Source organism: Malus domestica, chromosome 07 (assembly GCF_042453785.1).
Source record: "Malus domestica chromosome 07, GDT2T_hap1".
Lineage (NCBI taxonomy): Eukaryota > Viridiplantae > Streptophyta > Magnoliopsida > Rosales > Rosaceae > Malus > Malus domestica.
Window position 1 is genome coordinate 7,906,818 of NC_091667.1, and position 18,581 is coordinate 7,925,398.

The 18,581-nt window shown below is 41.5% G+C and overlaps 1 pseudogene; it reads right to left on the bottom strand.

The window, feature by feature from the left end:
* Positions 1-229: 229 nt before the first annotated feature.
* LOC114825830 (APO protein 3, mitochondrial-like) lies at positions 230-8,075 on the bottom strand (annotated as a pseudogene).
* Between the last annotated feature and the right edge of the window lie 10,506 nt (positions 8,076-18,581).

The window sequence follows — 18,581 nt, forward strand, 5'->3', positions numbered from 1 at the left end:
TTCTTCATCCTATCGCTCTCTTTCACTTGACAAATTTGAGCAACAGAATCTAGAGAAGACACTGGCCCTGTGGACTACTAACCCTGCAGACAAAACACTCGCATTCATAAGCCACAATAGGGAAGTAGATGCTTCTTCGATCTAATACACCAGGAGTTCTAGTGAGAGACCTTCTCCCCTTGCTAGCAGTTGCGTCACAACATGGAGGAGCAGCAGAACCCATTTTACATCTCTTTTACTACATCCGATTCATCTACATAGAGGAACATTATCTCAAGCAACCAGATCAACCTCGTTGCGCTCTGGAGAAGCTACATCTAATCTCATCATACTCCTATATTCATTTGGAACAGGTGCCCCTGCCTGCACGCATAGCTCCACCACGAGCCTTTCCGTAATACCTGTTCAGGTTGTTATCCAGAGCAGGACCATCTATGTCGCGGACATGCCAAACATAATTCGGACCCACAAGATCGTCTATTGATGCTTTGAAGCCTTGCACATCCTCACTTTCTGCCCCTTGGGACCTACCTGAACCTCTAAACAATATCCACAAGTCTTCACACTGTATTTTTCCATGATCTTCTTTGCTCCGGATATCATCTCAAACCATGAGTCCATTGTAATAATACTTAACTCATTCAAAGACTTCCCCACTTTATCGCTCGGTAATGTTTTATCCACAAGGTTAGTATCACTCTGTGAATCTGAATTCCTCAACTCCTCAACATCAGTTTTAATATCAGAATGTACAACGAGATCAACAATCCCAGAATATGAGTTCCTATTCACATCATCCATTTTGTTAATCGACTCAAAATCTACAATTCTTCCTTCAATACTATATACAGGTCTCGTTCTTCTCTTTGTTGGGTACTTGTCAATCTCTAAACCAGCCTGTATACAGAGCCCCAAAATGGCAGGGATTCGTGGGATTTCAAACCTCTCATCATGCCCAACTCTTGGTTTTCCAACACGGTCATAAAGATGGAAGCATTTAGGAAAGGAAACCACATGTTGAACTCCTCCCTTCCTCCACACTTGTGTCCCACTCCTAAAACTGCCGACATGTCCAATGTGAACTTCAGAGCAAAACCTGAGAATAATTTTTATTTTCTAGGCATTAAATACGGGAGTTAAGTGAAAAAAGAAGTGGTTTATGAGCTTTTCAGGTGTCTAAAGTAATTCCAGTGGAACAAGAGACTAATTAGCTGCGCGAAAACATGTGCATTACAACAAAAAGATGAAGCCGAGCAGTTTTGGAATCAAATAAAGATGAGAATGCTATTTAATGGAATTTAGGAGAGAACTTAATTTTTAGTTTTTATTATTTCCGTTATTTTTTATTTGATTTAACAAGGACTTAAAGGTCCATTAGAGCCAAGATTAGTGGTCATTTATTTGACCATTTCTACTTGGTCTTTTCAATGCTTGCCGTGAGTTTTATATATGGAGATTGGTTCTTCATTATAAAGGAAAAAAACCACCAAACCACAAAAAAACACATCTTATAACATATAAGGCTGCGGCAAGAAGTGAAAAGGGAGAAGAGCTTTGGGGTTTTCTTTTATAGGGCTACGATGTAGCCAAATCATGAATACTTAATTCCCTTGTGGTATTGTTATTATCATATTTTTCTTCTTTATTGAGTATCTTTTGTTATTCGTAATGCACTTGATTTTTATTTAGATACTTGATCACCATCTAGGTTTAAACTAGGTTGATTTGATGCAAGTTAGAGTAGATGCCATACTTAACTTGGGTTTAGCTTCTTGCAATTGATATCATAACCACCTATTTGTAGATGCCATACAATTAGGGTTTGTGTGATTTTCCAACGATTTCTATAGAGCTTAATGGGTTCTTACTTGTTTAAATTCATTTAGATGCCATAGAGGGTTAACATGTAAGGATACTTTTGATGCAACCAAATACCATGACCGTCGAATAATTTAGGGAAAATCGATCATCAATTGGAGAACTACTTGAGCACAACATATTAAGGGAATTAAGTAGAATTGGTTATGGTGAATTCGGATGCCCTAGGTTTTATTTTCTTATATTTATAATTTTATAATTTCATGTATTTTATTTTTAAAGTCATTTTTCATTTTTAGTAATTCAAATCTTCTATCTTTTCAGTTAAAGCTTCTCCACTATAATTTGTTTCAATTTAGTTATTAAGATTTTAGAATCAATTCGATCTCTGTGGGACGATATATGTGCTTATAAGCTATACAATCATCCGATTTGTATATTTGCGAGCACTAAAATTCGAGACTTAATGAGTTTAATCTTTGTTATCTAATTTTCGCAACAGAGATTACAGGCCAGAAAGAGAATATAAACGTTAGGCAACGATATCCCGCCTGCATGATCAATACAAGTCAACCTCAATAACTAACTGTTCAACGCCTTCAAAAAATCTAAATCCAACTGATAGATGAAAGGAGATTCCCAGTGTATGTGAGTCTAAATCCACGATCCTAAGCAATTTTATTGAAGGAAGGACCACCGGTTATTTTTTGACTACTCATGATTAGGGTCAACTCCATTAGGGTTTTTTATCTAGTTAATAGCCTTCTTTTTCTTCTTGATCTTTTCATCATTCAAGTGCCGTGTGGCTCCCTATGCCTCAAGGAAGATTAGCTGTCTTGCATGCTTTTAGGAGAGATGATTTGCATGATTTAAGGAGATTAGTGTGGCATCCTATGATGGCTGTCGTAAGTGTTGAGTGCATGGCATCCTATGCTGGCTGTCATGAGTGTTGAGTGCAGTTTGCAACTCACTCAAACTCTTATATATATTTTGTGTAACCTTTGTATGAAATAACAGAAAAAGAATACCACAAAAATCTACATGGTATCAGAGCGGGCATCATTCTGAGCCTGTTTTGTATATCAAAACTGCTGTGTTTATTTTTCAAAAACAATGGCAGATGGAAGTCCAGAGGATGTAAGCATCATTGCTTCTCCATCTATAAGCGCATCTGAAATGGATATCAATCCAAACCAACGTCTAAGTTCAGTGTTATTGAATGAGTTTAATTATTTGCCATGGGCAAGGGCTGTTAGTCTTGCTCTCGGTGGAAGATCCAAGCTTGGTTTCATCAATGGCAGTCAACCTGCACCAGATGCTTCTTCTCCAGAATTTGGAGGATGGCTATGTAAAGATCAACTGGTCATGTCATGGTTGTTAAATTCTATGGAAAGGAAGGTTGCTGAAATCTTCAGCTATTCCGAGTCGTCTCTCACTCTTTGGACCACCGTGAAGGAGATGTATGGAAATCAAAACAATGCAGCTCGCATCTTTCAACTCAAGAAGGATATCTCCAATATACAGCAAGAAGGTAAAAGCTTTGTTCAACATCTTGGTTCTTTGAGAAGCATGTGGAATGAGTTAGATGTGTACAGACCTCACACTATTGATTCCTCAGTGCTCCTTAAAAGAACTGAAGAAGATAAAAATTTTCAATTATTGTCTAGCTTAAGTTCAGAATATGAGGATTTGAGAAGTCACATTCTCATGAACCCGGAGCTACCATCTTTCACTAGTGTCTGTGCAACTATCCAACGTGAGGAAGTAAGGAGAAAAGTCATGAATAATGGTATAAAAACCAACGTGACAGAAGCTAGGGCTTACCTGACAAATGAAAAAAGGTATAAAGGAAAAAACCCTCATTTGAAGTGCCTACATTGTGACAACATCGGGCATGTGAGAGACAAGTGCTGGATCCTACATCCAGAACTCAAACCTGACTTCATGAAGGATAAATCTGCACCAAAGACAAGTCGAGCACACCCTCGTGCCAACACTACAACATCTTCATCTATCAACAGTTTTGATACCTATCAACAGTTCACTGCAAATCCTGCCACCCTGTTAAATGAGTTTGCAGTGTATCTCCAACAAAAGAAGGGAAGAAAGGAATGATCTATTGATCATGAAGATGGAAGTACTACTGCATTGATGGGCAAATTTGCAGGTTTTTTAGCTGATGCTGATTGTGTACCTCAGACAGATTTGAAAGGTATTGTAACTGCTTTCCAAACTGCTCTTAAAATAAATGAGTTACATGATTTTTGGGTTGTAGATTCTGGTGCCACAGACCATATGACTAATCAAATGTCAAAGTTACATAAATTTGAGAAACAACATAATCATTCACATGTATCTGTTGCTAATGGTGAAGGTGCTAGGATTGTAGGAAAGGGAAAAATCCATCTGATATCTGATCAAATAGAGTCTACGGCCCTCTATGTCCCATCTTTTCCATTTCAACTTCTCTCAGTGGGAAGAATCACAAATTCCTTAAATTGTTTGGCCATTTTTTCACCAAAAAATGTCATTTTTCAGGATTGTATAACCAAGAGGACGATTGGTGAGGGGTTTTTCATTGATGGTCTCTATTACATATCGAAAAGCTCTTCCTGTGGGTTCCATGCCAAGTCAAAATCCATCCTTAACTCCATTCAAGCTGTCTCCTTATGGCACCAGCTACTAGGCCATCCATCTCAACCTATCTTGTCCACCTTATTCCCTGATTTAGGCAAAGAATCAACCCATTGTGAAACTTGCCATTTGTCAAAGGCAACAAGACTACCACTAGGGTCTTCGATGTCTAGAGTTTTTCAACCTTTTGAGCTTGTACACTCTGATATATGGGGACCTTCAAGTGAATCATTTGATGGTTATAAATATTTCATAATTTTTGTTGATGATTATTCAAGAACCACCTGGTTATATTTGTTAAAATCAAAAAGTGAGGTGATGGAAGTATTTAAGGACTTTCACAACCTTGTTAAAAATCATTTTTCTTCTCAAATCAAAACCCTAAGGTTTGATAATGGCACCGAATACATGTCCCAAGTCATGACTCAATATTTGAGTAACAATGGAATCATACATCAAACTAGTTGTGTTGGCACACCCCAACAAAATGGTGTTGCCGGGAGAAAAAACCGTGATCTCCTGGAAAAAACTAGGGCATTGATGTTACAAATGAATGTACCAAAACGTTTTTGGTCTCAAGGCGTCATGACAGCTGCTTACCTGATCAACAGGTTACCTAGTAGGGTTTTGGGGTTCAAATCTCCAATGGAGATAATCAAGAACAGAAAGGTGGACTTGTCTCATCTTAAAGTCTTTGGATGCATCTGTTTTGTTCATGTTCAGCCCTAAAATCGAGACAAACTTGATCCTAGGGCAACTAAATGCATTTTCCTTGGCTACTCGTCCACACAAAAAAGGTATAAGTGTTACAATCCACAACTTAAGAGATTAATTGTTTCAAAGGATGTTCAATTTCATGAAACTAATTCTTATTACAGTAAGTCTCTGGATGGTACAAGTCAAGGGGAGATTATCTTGGACATGTTTCCACTGCCAAGGACTGAGATACTCAACAATTTGGGTGATCAACCTCATACAATGGATCTTGTGGTCCCAAATCAACCGGCTCCATATGACGACAGCAACATGCCTGTGGAAGATGAAACTCTACGCAGTATTGGTCCTGAAGAATCTTCAGAGGAGTCTCTTCCTATCATACCTCGACGAAATCCAACTCGTGAGAGGCACCCACCAGCAAGACTGCAAGACTTTGTTATGTACAAGCCCAAGCACCCCTTATCCAACTACTGTTCTTACCAAAAGTTGTCACCTAATTATATTGCCTATTTGAGTAATATATCTGCACATGAAGAGCCTCAATCATTTCAAGAAGCTAACCAATCCCAGGTATGGCAGCAAGCCATGCAAGATGAATTACATGCACTCGATCAACATAAAACTTGGAGCATTATGCCATTGCCCAAAGGAAAAAAGATAGTAGGCTGCAGGTGGATATACAAGATTAAATTCAACTCGGATGGGTCTATAGAAAGACACAAGGCACGATTAGTAGCCCGGGGCTTCACTCAAACATTTGATGTGGACTACAAGGAAACCTTTGCTCCGGTTGCAAAGATGAACACAGTGCGTGTCCTCTTGTCCGTGGCTGTCAACAAAGGGTGGCTTATGTATCAAATGGATGTCAAAAACGCCTTCTTACATGGTGAGCTTGAAGAAGACGTCTACATGAGATTACCACCGGGTCACTCTCAAAGTCATAAACAGGATGTTGTGTGTAAACTGCACAAATCAATTTATGGTCTTAAACAATCACCGAGAGCCTGGTATGCTAAGCTTAGTTCAATCCTTATCAGTGTTGGTTTTGAAAGAAGCAATGCGGACTCCTCTTTATTTGTACGCTCAGGCACCGCTGGTACATTGGTTGTTCTTGTGTATGTTGATGACTTGATCATCACCGGAGATAACGCTGAAGAAATCAAAGAACTCAAGCATTCTCTTCAGCAACGCTTTGCAATAAAAGACCTTGGTGTACTGAGATACTTTCTTGGCATCGAAATGGCTACCTCTCACAAGGGCTTCTTCCTTAACCAGCGCAAATATGCTCTTGATCTCCTTAAGGAAGCAAACATGAGTGATGCTAAACCGGTCCCTACACCTCTCGACGTTAAACTCAAGCTCAGCTTAGAGGGTCAACCTCTTCCGAACATAAGCTATTATCAGCGGTTGGTTGGTAAGTTGATATATCTGACCATCACAAGGCCCGACATTACCTATGCTGTCAGTATTGTTAGCCAATTTATGCACTCTCCCACGATAGAGCACTTTAATCTAGTCAAAAGGATACTTCGGTATCTAAAAGGTTCTGTGGGACGTGGTATAATCACGAAGAACAATGCAAGCACTCAGATTACAGGTTATTGTGATGCAGATTGGGCTGGCAATTCCATTGATCGTAAGTCTACAACGGGATATTGCACGTTTGTGGGAGGCAACCTTGTCTCATGGAAAAGCAAAAAACAAACGGTCGTTGCAAGATCAAGTGCTGAGGCAGAATATCGGGCCATGGCTTCTACTGCGTGTGAACTAATTTGGCTCAAAGGTTTATTGTGTGACTTAGGTGTTTTCAATCATCAATCCATGTCTCTTTTCTGTGACAATCAAGCTGCAATGCACATTGCTTCCAACCCAGTTTTTCACGAGAGAACCAAGCACATTGAAGTCGATTGTCACTATGTTCGTACACAAGTTCAATCTCAGGTTATCCAAACTCATTTTGTAAGGAGCTCGGATCAACTTGCGGACCTATTCACCAAATCCTTGGCCTCTCATCAATTTCAGCTTCTTCTTGGCAAGCTTGGATCCATCAACCTTTTGGATCCAGCTTGAAGGGGAGTATTGAAGGAAGGACCACCGGTTATTTTTTGACTACTCATGATTAGGGTCAACTCCATTAGGGTTTTTTATCTAGTTAATAGCCTTCTTTTTCTTCTTGATCTTTTCATCATTCAAGTGCCGTGTGGCTCCCTATGCCTCAAGGAAGATTAGTTGTCTTGCATGCTTTTAGGAGAGATGATTTGCATGATTTAAGGAGATTAGTGTGGCATCCTATGATGGCTGTCGTAAGTGTTGAGTGCATGGCATCCTATGCTGGCTGTCATGAGTTTTGAGTGCAGTTTGCAACTCACTCAAACTCTTATATATATTTTGTGTAACCTTTGTATGAAATAACAGAAAAAGAATACCACAAAAATCTACAAATTTGGACAAAAGAGGAACCTCAATGTATAGGAACGTACAAATTTGGTTGACTAAACAAAAGGCAACCTCTGGATACCTGCACCGTTGGACAGGAACAACTTGAACAAGTTTTGACAAGCCAAACAGGAGGGACTTTCGAGCTTGGTAAACTTGATGAGCTACCTCAACCAATTCAGGGACCAACAATCCATTATCAGGTGATTCTTCAAGCATCCTGCAAGGCTCAGCCTTCCGGGCTTCTTTCTCCTCCTTGGCTCTTCGAATCAAAACCTTCATGGGTGTAAGGTAAGTTCCTTTCTGACATTTTTTTTAGGAGGTCTTGGTACATCAGCATACAAAGGATCATCTGTTTCTCCTCCTAAAGTAAGGGTTCCCTCGGATGTAAAACACGCCTTTTGATCAACTAGGCAATGAATTCTTGCAAAATGACAAGGCTTCCATAATATTCTTCGCTGCATATTGTGTGTAGAGCCCTGCACCATTACACACAATTTGAAATATAAATGAAAAATAAAGTAAATCTAATAACAGTGCATTGGGTTATCAGGTCTCAACTAATTTCATCTTCCTAGAATGCAAGCATAGTTCAATCGATTGCAACACTTCCAATGTAAAACCTAATTTTTCGGATGTATTTTACAATAAAAGGATTAAAATCTGATTTGTTGAAAATAAAAACTATAAACTCAGGCAGCATGTACTTGAAATAACTTAGGTACAAAATATTTGATATCCATATGTTTTTTTATCTATTATTTCTTTCATTCAAATATAGATATAGGGGTTTAGCTATAAATATCAACTACATATTGAGATTTGAAGTCGCTCCTTCCACAACAACAACAATAATAACAAAGCCTTATCCCACCGAGTGGGATCAACTGTGTGAATCTTAGAATGCCACAACGATTGGTTTTGTGCCAAGTGTTCCATTAGATCCAAGTACTCCAAGTCTTTTCTTAGAGCCTCTTTCCAAGTCTTTTCTTAGAGCCTATTTCAGAGACTAAGCTAGCTTGGCTTGATTTAAGCTAGACGAAGTATTATCATGCCGGCGTTTGACGCAAGGGCGGACTAAGACTACAGTTTTTTTTCTTTTAATTTTCAAAACATGATTATTTTGATTTTCAGATATTCTTTTCGGGCACATGATTATCAAATATTCTTTACCACAGTGTTCTGATATACGTTCATGGCGCAAAATAGCAACCCCTCGTTGTCATTTCTCATTACTAATAAGAAAACGGTCACCTGATAAAAGTTTGAAACAAATCCAAATAACTCACAACTAATTAAAAAATGAAATAACATATCTCCAAGTATTTCCCTTTCCGAATCCCGCTACCTCAAAATTCAATTTGGTGGTGTTCGAGTTGAATCAACTTATCATAATGTGGGCCTACTTGCTCCACATTGACTTCATTCCTTCTAGTTGTATAGTACCTAGTAATTCAGTTTAACTCAAAGTAGAACCTACAGTCCCAACAATTCCTAAGCTTTGTTTCCATTGAGGCATTCTATCATACACTTTAAGCGCATCCCAAGTAACAAAAATCTCGTTAAAATCGAAACAGAATTTATATATTATACACAATCAACTTATAACCTACTCATAAGAAATAATGACAAACAAATTGAACTGAAAATACAACTATGCACTTACCTCTTTCAAACGATATTTCAACCTTTTATTGTCCGGAAAACAAGAGGGTGGGTTGCGTAATTGGGTTCAGTTTTAATTTTTAACTCAAATTTGGACGGTGATAGCGTCCCACAGACTACAACCACGCTGCAGGTTATTCTAGTGCCAGGAAATGGTGGTTGTGTTTGGATCAAAACTTGAACTTTGGGCTTAAGAAAGGAGCTGGCCTAAAGGGATGCCTAGGGGAGAGCCCGGCCTAAGCCCAGCCAAAGCCCAGAAAGCAGGAAGGGCCTTTTTTGACTTGGTGCAGCTCATGAAGACCACTTGCTTACCTACCCAAAGGCCAAGTGGTATAGACTGACCAGCTACACAGCCCATAAAGTAATTTATGGTGGCAATACATGTAAAATAGCTGATGAGTCATCACCCTTCAAACCGCATTCGGGCAAGGTTGCTGCTACAGGAGACCAAGCCGAGTTATCTATATAAGAAGAAAGAGAAACCAGGAATAAGGACACTCAATCAAACAAACAAATGCAAGCACAAACTCTGCTCAAAGCCAGATTTGCCTTCAAAACAAAGCTATAGTCAGCCCAAGCCTTCATCCATCTCGGGACAAGCCTTCATTCCTCGCGGGATAAACCTTCACTCAAACCCTTGTAATAGCTCTGCTACCTTGTTCAACCTTGCTGTAGTATCGATTCATCTTTTGTAATCTTTCTCTCTAAAGCTTTCAGACCCTTGATAAACTACAAAGATAGGAACCTGCAAGACGATCAGGCTTGCCCGACAAGGTTAAACCTTGCCCGACCTTCTTTGTGTTTTTGTCTTTTCATTCATTAGCCTAGCAATATGTTGTATACTTCCAGTTATATTCAAGTTATTTCTAGCAAGATGACTATTAAAAGGCTTTCTCAGTACTCGGATCTGATTTGAATATATCTTCAGTGTTCAAACCAGATCCAAGTCCTAAGCCCTCGGGCATGTAAATTTGATTAGTTAAAAGTCCTTGGCCTCAAGGCATAAAAAAGAACCTTATGTGGACTTAACCCATCCATGACAATCCTTGATAAACGAGAAGTCCGAAGTTACTTGGGGCGCAAGTAATCGACCTACCTCTTAGTCTTATTTCTATTACATTATGATTATCATAGAACGTTTAAGCATGGAATGGATTCTGATAGGAAGCCTCAAGGCCTACACCTAAGGCCCCACGAAGGCACCTATTTGGATTCATTCCGTTCTGCGGTCTAGAACGTTTGAGTATAAGAACGAACTCTAATGGGAAGCCTCAAGGCCTACATCTAAGGCCCTACAAAGGCACCTAATTGGGTTCATTCTACCTCTCGGACTCGGGTAATCAGAAGTATAATAGTTATAAGACTCATGCAATCACGAGAACAAATATGATGTGTTCGAGCACTGGTTTAGTTATTGATAGGAAGCCTCAAGGCCTACACCTAAGGCCCCACAAAGGCACCTGTCATAACTAACACGGTTTCTCGGGTATATACATATATACAACTAAGATTCGACATCCATTTCACATCTGCCATACTGAAGATGGCAGTGGCACGCCTGAGCACCTAAAAGTTAACCTTGATTGTGAGCCTCAATGCCTACACCTAAGGCCCCATAAAGGCACCTCTCAAAGTTAACTCTGTCTTTCTCTTTCAGCCTTACCCGAAGAGCCTTGCCCGACGAGACTTGCCCGACAAAGCCCCGACAGTGAAGCAGAAGCCCGATAGTAGCCCTCAACCGGCGCCAACCTCCTGGGGAGCTTTGTGCTCGTCGGCCAGGAAACATCCCCGACGGAAATTCCTGACATGAACATAGTTTTGGCACGCCCGGTGGGACTCCCCTTTTGATCAGAAGATATATGTCAAAATGCCAGAAGATTTGCAAACCACGTTGCTACAAATGTTGCAAAGATTGGAGAAAGCTTCCACAGGCTCCAGAAAAGAAACAGACCTGGTTCCTCCCGAGGGAAAGATACTTAAAACCAGCCCGCTAGAAGAGTTGGTGGTAGACAAACCTGCAGTTCATTTCTCAGAAGCCCCTGTAAATATGATCAATATGGCATGGGTTGAGAAGGGAAAAGAAAGAATCACAAGGGAACCAGAGGAAAAAGATTCGCTGAAAAACCTACTGGAGGGGTGATTAAATCGCCCGAATATCCAAAAGCAGCCATAATCAAGGGGATGGTTATGTGTAGTAAGTGCCAATGCGAGTGTGAGCTTGAAATTCCCTCGGCTGGAATCCTCATTGATCATGAACTGATCAGGAGGAAGAAAGAAGATGAAAGGAGAAGAGCCCACGAAAAGATCAAGCAGGCTACGAAAAAAGACACTTCCCGAAGCTTTTTTCAACGATTATGAGGTGATTCCCAACCCAAAGCTTTGTCAAAAGTATTTCGAAACCATGAAGCTTCTGAAGAGGCAGAAGATATGGAGGCCAAAATACGGAGGGGTACAGATCATCCTTAATATGGCCAGATGGGAAGGGAAATCAAGAGGATGGATGGGATAACAAATCTTGTCAGAAAAGGAAATCCTGCCCACCTCGGGCGAAAATGGTACGTAGTCGGAAAGAACGGACAGCCTACCAAACAAATGGGAGCCTCCATGGTCAGGATGGTTCAAAGGTAGCACAAAGCCTACATGAATTCCCTGAAGACCCCCGCGACATCCGAAGCCTCCAAAAATCAAAAATTGGAGAAAACATCATCTAGGGGAAATAGTCAGCTCCGCTGGAGAAGTAAGAAAGAGGTGGAAAAGGCCAATAGCAAGACGGAAGGCGAGGGGAATCACGTGCCGCAGAGCCAACACCCTGGGAAGTATCGGATCTTGAGGAGAGCTCAAGAAGATCTGGTCATGGTGCCAACCCCCGGGTGGAAAACAGAGCCTATTTGCGTTGGAGCTATTTCATCTGAAAGGAGACCACCTTCTCTGCCATTGGTGGATCCTTTTGGTGAAGTTCCAAAGCAAACGTTGTATGCAGGCATGAATCAACAGGAAAGGGCACTAGAACCACTACTTACAGCCGATGCAATGGCCTGGTTGGATGAATTCATGGACCAGATTGGGGGCAATAAAGAAGATCTGCCCGAGCCTAGTAATTTTCATATCAACATGGTGTATGTATTATCCGCCATGTTTGGTGCCAGACCTGATCAGCCCGCTACTATAGAGGATGATTACTTGACAACTGAGCCAATGATGACACATGTCAATGTGGAGGTAGTCGAAAAAGGAGAGTCGGGCAAGGCTGAATCCACTGAAGCGTCCAAAGATAGTCCTTTCAGGATTTACACATACGAAATGGTGTTTAGCCGCCTAAACAGCTCGATGGCCAATCATCTGAAGCCCATTTATGTTGCTGCTCATTTGGAAGGTGTGCCCTTCAAAAGAATTCTAATTGATTGGGGAGCAGCTGTTAATGTGTTACCAGCCAAGCAAATGAGGAAAATGGGAAAAGGCACGGATGATCTTATTCCCACAGACCTCACGGTCTCTAGCTTCTTAGGCGTTATCACCAAAACTCATGGGATATTGCCTTTAGAAGTGGATTTGGGATCTAAACAGATCATGCTGGCATTCTTTGTGGTGGACTGCACTTCCACTTATGGGGCCTTACTCGGAAGAGATTGGATCCACCAAAGTTTGGCCATACCCTCCACTCTTCATCAACAAGTGGCTTTTTACCATGAAGCGGGCACAGAAGGACCAAGCTTTTGGGAGATGGTAGAGGCCGAATCATGGCCATTTCTCCCCACAGCCAATGTTGCGGAAGCAAGTTTCTACAACCCCAACGTAGGAATCTTGAAGTGTTCAGGAGCTGATGAGAACGGCCGCCCTACCAAGGTGACGGCCCAAAAGCTTTTGGAACAAGGAATGCTCCTTACTAGAGAGGAGTGGGATAGACCTTGTATCCTCCCAAATCCCCTACACCATCAATGACTGAACAAAAGAAGAAAGATCAAGTAATGGCAGTCAGATCCCTGATTAAAAGACTGTTGGTATATGGGAAGGAAAGAAGGCAAGAAAGGGAGCTCTTGGACAAGGAAGAGCAGGAATGGCAGGTGGGAACTTCAATCAGCCAGCATGAAAGCAAGGAGGAATCTTGCAGAGAAGAATTGGAACGGGTCATTCAAATGGCCGAGTGCATTTATGACCTAGATGTGCCAGATGACTTGCCTGAGAGCCCGGAGCTGGTCGAATTTTTGTGTGCAGAACCAGATAAGCCACCACCAGAAGTCCAGGATCCTCTGGAAATTATTGATCTAGGGACAGAGGAGGATCCAATACCGATACAGATTAGTGGTTTATTGGGGGTTGATGATCGGGCAAGGATTATCTGCCTTTTGCAAGAATTCAAAGACTGTTTTGCTTGGCATTATACTGAGATGCCAGGTTTAGATTCAGCCTTGGTGGAACATAGAATGCCCATCAAGGAGGGATATAAACCTGTTAAGCAAGCACCACGAAGGATGTCAAAGGAGATAGAAGAAAAGGTCAAAGAAGAAATTGAAAGGCTAGTAAAAGCTGGCTTTATCAAACTAGCCAAATATGTGGAGTGGTTGGCCAACATTGCACCCGTTTTAAAAGCTGTAACAAAAGCAGTACGATGTTGTGTCGATTATAGAAATATTAATGGCGCTACACCAAAAGATGAGTATCCCATGCCCATGGCCGATTTATCCATAGATGCAGTAGCAAAACATAAAGTCCTATCTTTTATAGATGGGAATGCCGGGTATAATCAGATAAAGATGGCTCCAGAAGATATACACAAAATAGCTTTTAGTTGTCCCGGTCATGTAGGGGCATATGAATATCTGGTCATGCCATTCGGGCTCAAGAACGCTGGTGCAACTTACCAAAGGGCAATGAATGCCATCTTTCACGATCTGATTGGCCAGAGCATGGAGGTATACATCGATGACATAGTGGTGAAGTCCAAGACAGAAGAACAGCATCTGGAAGATCTCAGACAAGCATTAGCAAGGATGAGGATCCACAAATTAAAGATGAATCCAAAGAAGTGCGTGTTTGGAGTAAGAGCGGGCAACTTCTTGGGATTCCTGGTGCATCAAAGAGGTGTAGAAGTGGATAAGAACAAATCTCGGGCAATAATGGAGTCGCCTTCACCCACCAACAAGGTGCAACTCCAGAGGCTACTGGGCAAAATTAACTTCTTGAGGAGATTCATTGCTAATTTAGCAGGCAAGATCCAGCCGCTGACTCATTTACTAAGATTGAAAGATAAAGAAAACTTCGAGTGGGGACCACCACACCAACAGGCCTTTGACAGCATCAAGGCCTATTAAACTTCTCCACCAGTGTTGGTGCCACCTCAAAGGGGAAAACCCTTGAAGCTGTATATTTCTGCCTTAGAAAAGTCAATCGGGAATTTGCTAGCCCAAAATAATGAAGGCGGGAAAGAGCAGGCAGTGTACTACCTCAGTAGAATTCTGACCAAGGTAGAAACAAGATATTCCCCAATAGAGAGATTATGCTTGGCTCTATATTTCACTTCCAGTAAATTAAGGCATTACATGTTACCTTGTCACGTGCACATCATCGCCAAGACAGATGTGATAAAGTACATGTTGTCAAAGCCAATGCTAACAAGAAGGATTGGGAAATGGATTCTAGCATTATCAGAATTCAGTTTCCAGTACGTACCCCAAAGGGCAGTCAAAGGCCAAGCAATTGCTGACTTCCTGGCCGAGCATCAAGAATCTCAAAGTGAGGTAATCAATATCCCAGGAAGCCTGGAAGTTACTAGCATTTGGATCCCGCCAAGAAAAGATATTTCGGGCAAAGAAGATTGGGTCCAGCAAGAGATAAGAAGAGTAGCTGGTCTCTGGATCACTCATTGGAAGTTGTATTTCGATGGATCTCACACTCAAAAGGCTTCAGGAGCAGGGATTGTAATTGTAAACCCTCAAAGGGTTTATCATTATTACTCATTTCTCCTAGACTACCAAGGAAATACTAATAATCGGGCAGAGTATGAGGCCTTAATAATTGGTCTGGAAATCTTGATGGATCTGGGGGCAGTAGAGGTAGAGGTCTTTAGGGATTCAGAGTTGGTAATAAACCAGTTAAATGGGGAGTTCAACTGCAGACATATTACCATGGCGGGGTATTACTTAGCAGCTACGCAATTATTGAGTTTCTAGGATTCTGAGATATCAGTCAATCATGTTCCCAAGGGATCCAACTTAGCAGCTAACGAGATGGCATAACTAGCCTCAGGAGTGCCAATACAGGAGAGAATATATGGGATAGATGTCGAGATCCAAAGAAGAAACCTTCCTTCGATCTTAGAAAGGGGATTCAGTCTAGATATAATGGTGCTAGAAGCCGAGATAGAAGATTGGAGGTCACCTATCATTCATCATTTGAAGGATCCCTCTTCGTCTACAAGCAAGAAGGATAGACAGCAAGCAACCAAGTATGTCTTATGGTCGAAGAACTTGCTAAGGAAAACTCCAGATGGGTTACTGCTGAAATGCTTGGGCCAAGAAGAATCCATGAGGGTAATGGCCGAAGTACATGAAGGAGTATGTGGAGCACATCAGGCTGGAACGAAGATGAGATGGTTGCTTAGAAGGTATGGTTATTTCTGGCCCGACATGGAAAAAGATTGCAAGTCTTATGCCCGAGGTTGTGAAGAATGTTAAAGGCACGGACCTCTCCAGCATGTGCCCTCGGTACCTTTAAATCTAGTGGTCAAGCCTTGGCCCTTCAGAGGATGGGCGATGGACTTCATCGGGCAAATCTATCCAGCTTCTAGTAAAGGGCATACCTTCATAATTGTAGCAACGGATTATTTCACCAAGTGGGTGGAAGCATCAGCAGTAAAATCCATAACTTCAGCCACATTCAAGAATTTTATCGAGACCAAGATTTTGCACAGATATGGGGTGTCTGAAACTATAGTGACGGATCGTGGGCCATCTTTAATTTCAAAAGAAGTTGAGGAGTTTGCAAGTAAGTACAAAATAAAGATGATCCAGTCCAGTCCGTACTACCCTCAATCAAATGGCTAGGCAGAAGCCAGCAACAAGATCCTGGTCAACATTATCAAGAGAATGGTGATTGATAGTCTAGAAAAGTGGCATGAAAATCTGAGGAACACTTTGTGGGCATACAGAACTTCCAAGAGGGCAGGAACAGGGACAACTCCTTATGCTTTAACTTTCAGGCAAGATGCAGTGCTCCCCGTGGAGATCAATGTAAGTTCTGTAAGAATTCAAAATCAATTTGGGTTACATAGTGAAGAGTACATCGAAGCCATGTGTCAAGGAATTGAAAACTTGGATGTAGCCCGAATTGAAGCTTTGAACCAGATTCAAGAAGGAAAGCAAGCCGTTGCCCGAGCTTATAACAAAAAGGTAAAGATGAAGTCTTTCAGGGAAAGGGATTTGGTCTGGAAGACAGTCCTCCCTCTAGGAGCTCAGCTCAGGGGCTTTGGAAAATGGAGACCGACATGGGAATGTCCTTTCATTATTAGTCGCGTTTTGGATAAAGGAGGATACTACTTGGTGGACCTTGAAGGAAATAGGCAGAAACATCCCATTAATGTTAAATTCTTAAAGAAATATTGTCCTACGTTGTGGGATGTTAGAGATTGTTATATTGAAGAGGATGCAAGGTAAAGCAAGCTTCGGGATATCAATGTGCAGTGTATATTTATCAATCATTCAAGAAGATGGAAAGACAAGAGTTGCTGAGATAATGTATATTTCATTTCGACAAATTGATGAAATTTACAAAAGATTCAAAGCCGACGTATTACAATCAATTCTCCTTCTGGATGCAATGATATCTTCAGCTGATTTTCCGATGTCTTCATGGATGGAACCCGATCAGGTGATCGGGTTGTGCGGCCAACATGAGCCTGGTAGAGGATCCTCAGACAGGACCATCACCATAAGTGATGGTGAAGCTCGACTTATCACCGCAACAAGCAGGAAGACAAGCCTTCAAGAGGAAACCGCCTGACCAAGGGTGTTGGAGATAGCGGGGTGTTCGACCAAGGGTGTTGGAGATAGCAGTCATTTGATGAAAACCCTTTTTCTCACGAAAAGGGAGTTTTAGGAAACCCCACTCAAAGCCTGAGGAACCCATTTCTCAGTTTTTGAACGCTCGAGGAAGATGGAAGAGAAGGCCGAAGAGGATTTGATGGCTTGACAGGAGAAATTCCGAGCCAGAATTTATAGAGCCCCCAGAGGATAGTTCAAATGTCGTGAGGAGAGCAAGGGGCACAGGGTTGCCTTCATCTTGTCTAGAAAACACAAAGTTCCAAAAGATTGATATACACGCATGCGGATATTCAATCAATGATGGCGCATGGGATTCCAACCTTAACATTAATTGAAAGGGGCACTGCTTGGATCAAAACTTGAACTTTGGGCTCAAGAAATGAGCTGGCCCAAAGGGATGCCTAGGGGAGAGCCAGGCCTAAGCCCAGCCAAAGCCCAGAAAGCAGGAAATGGCATTTTCTGACTTGGTGCAGCTCATGAAGACCACTTACTTACCTACCCAAAGGCCAAGTGGTATAGATTGACCAGTTACACAGCCCATAAAGTACTTTATGGTGGCAGTACATGTAAAATAGCTGATGAGTCATCACCCTTCAAACCGCATTCGGGCAAGGTTGCTGCTATAGGAGACCAAGCCGAGTTGTCTATATAAGAAGAAAGAGAAACCAGGAATAAGGACACTCAATTAAACAAACAAATGCAAGCACAAACTCTGCTCAAAACCAGATTTGCCTTCAAAACAAAGCTGTAGTCAGCCCAAGCCTTCATCCCTCTCGGGACAAGCCTTCATTCCTCGCAGGATAAACCTTCACTCAAACCCTTGTAATAGCTCTGCTACCTTGTTCAACCTTGCTGTAGTATCGATTCATCTTTTGTAATCTTTCTCTCTCTAAAGCTTTCAGACCCTTGATAAACTACAAAGATAGGAACCTGCAAGACGATCAGGCTTGCCCGACAAGGTTAAACCTTGCCCGACCTTCTTTGTGTTTTTGTCTTTTCATTCATTAACCTAGCAATATGTTGTATACTTCCAGTTATATTCAAGTTATTTCTAGCAAGATGACTATTAAAAGGCTTTCTCAGTACTCGGATCCGATTTGAATATATCTTCAGTGTTCAAACCAGATCCAAGTCCTAAGCCCTCGGGCATGTAAATCTGATTAGTTAAAAGTCATTGGCCTCAAGGCATAAAAAAGAACCTTAGGTGGACTTAACCCATCCACGACAATCCTTGATAAACGAGAAGTCCGAAGTTACTTGGGGCGCAAGTAATCG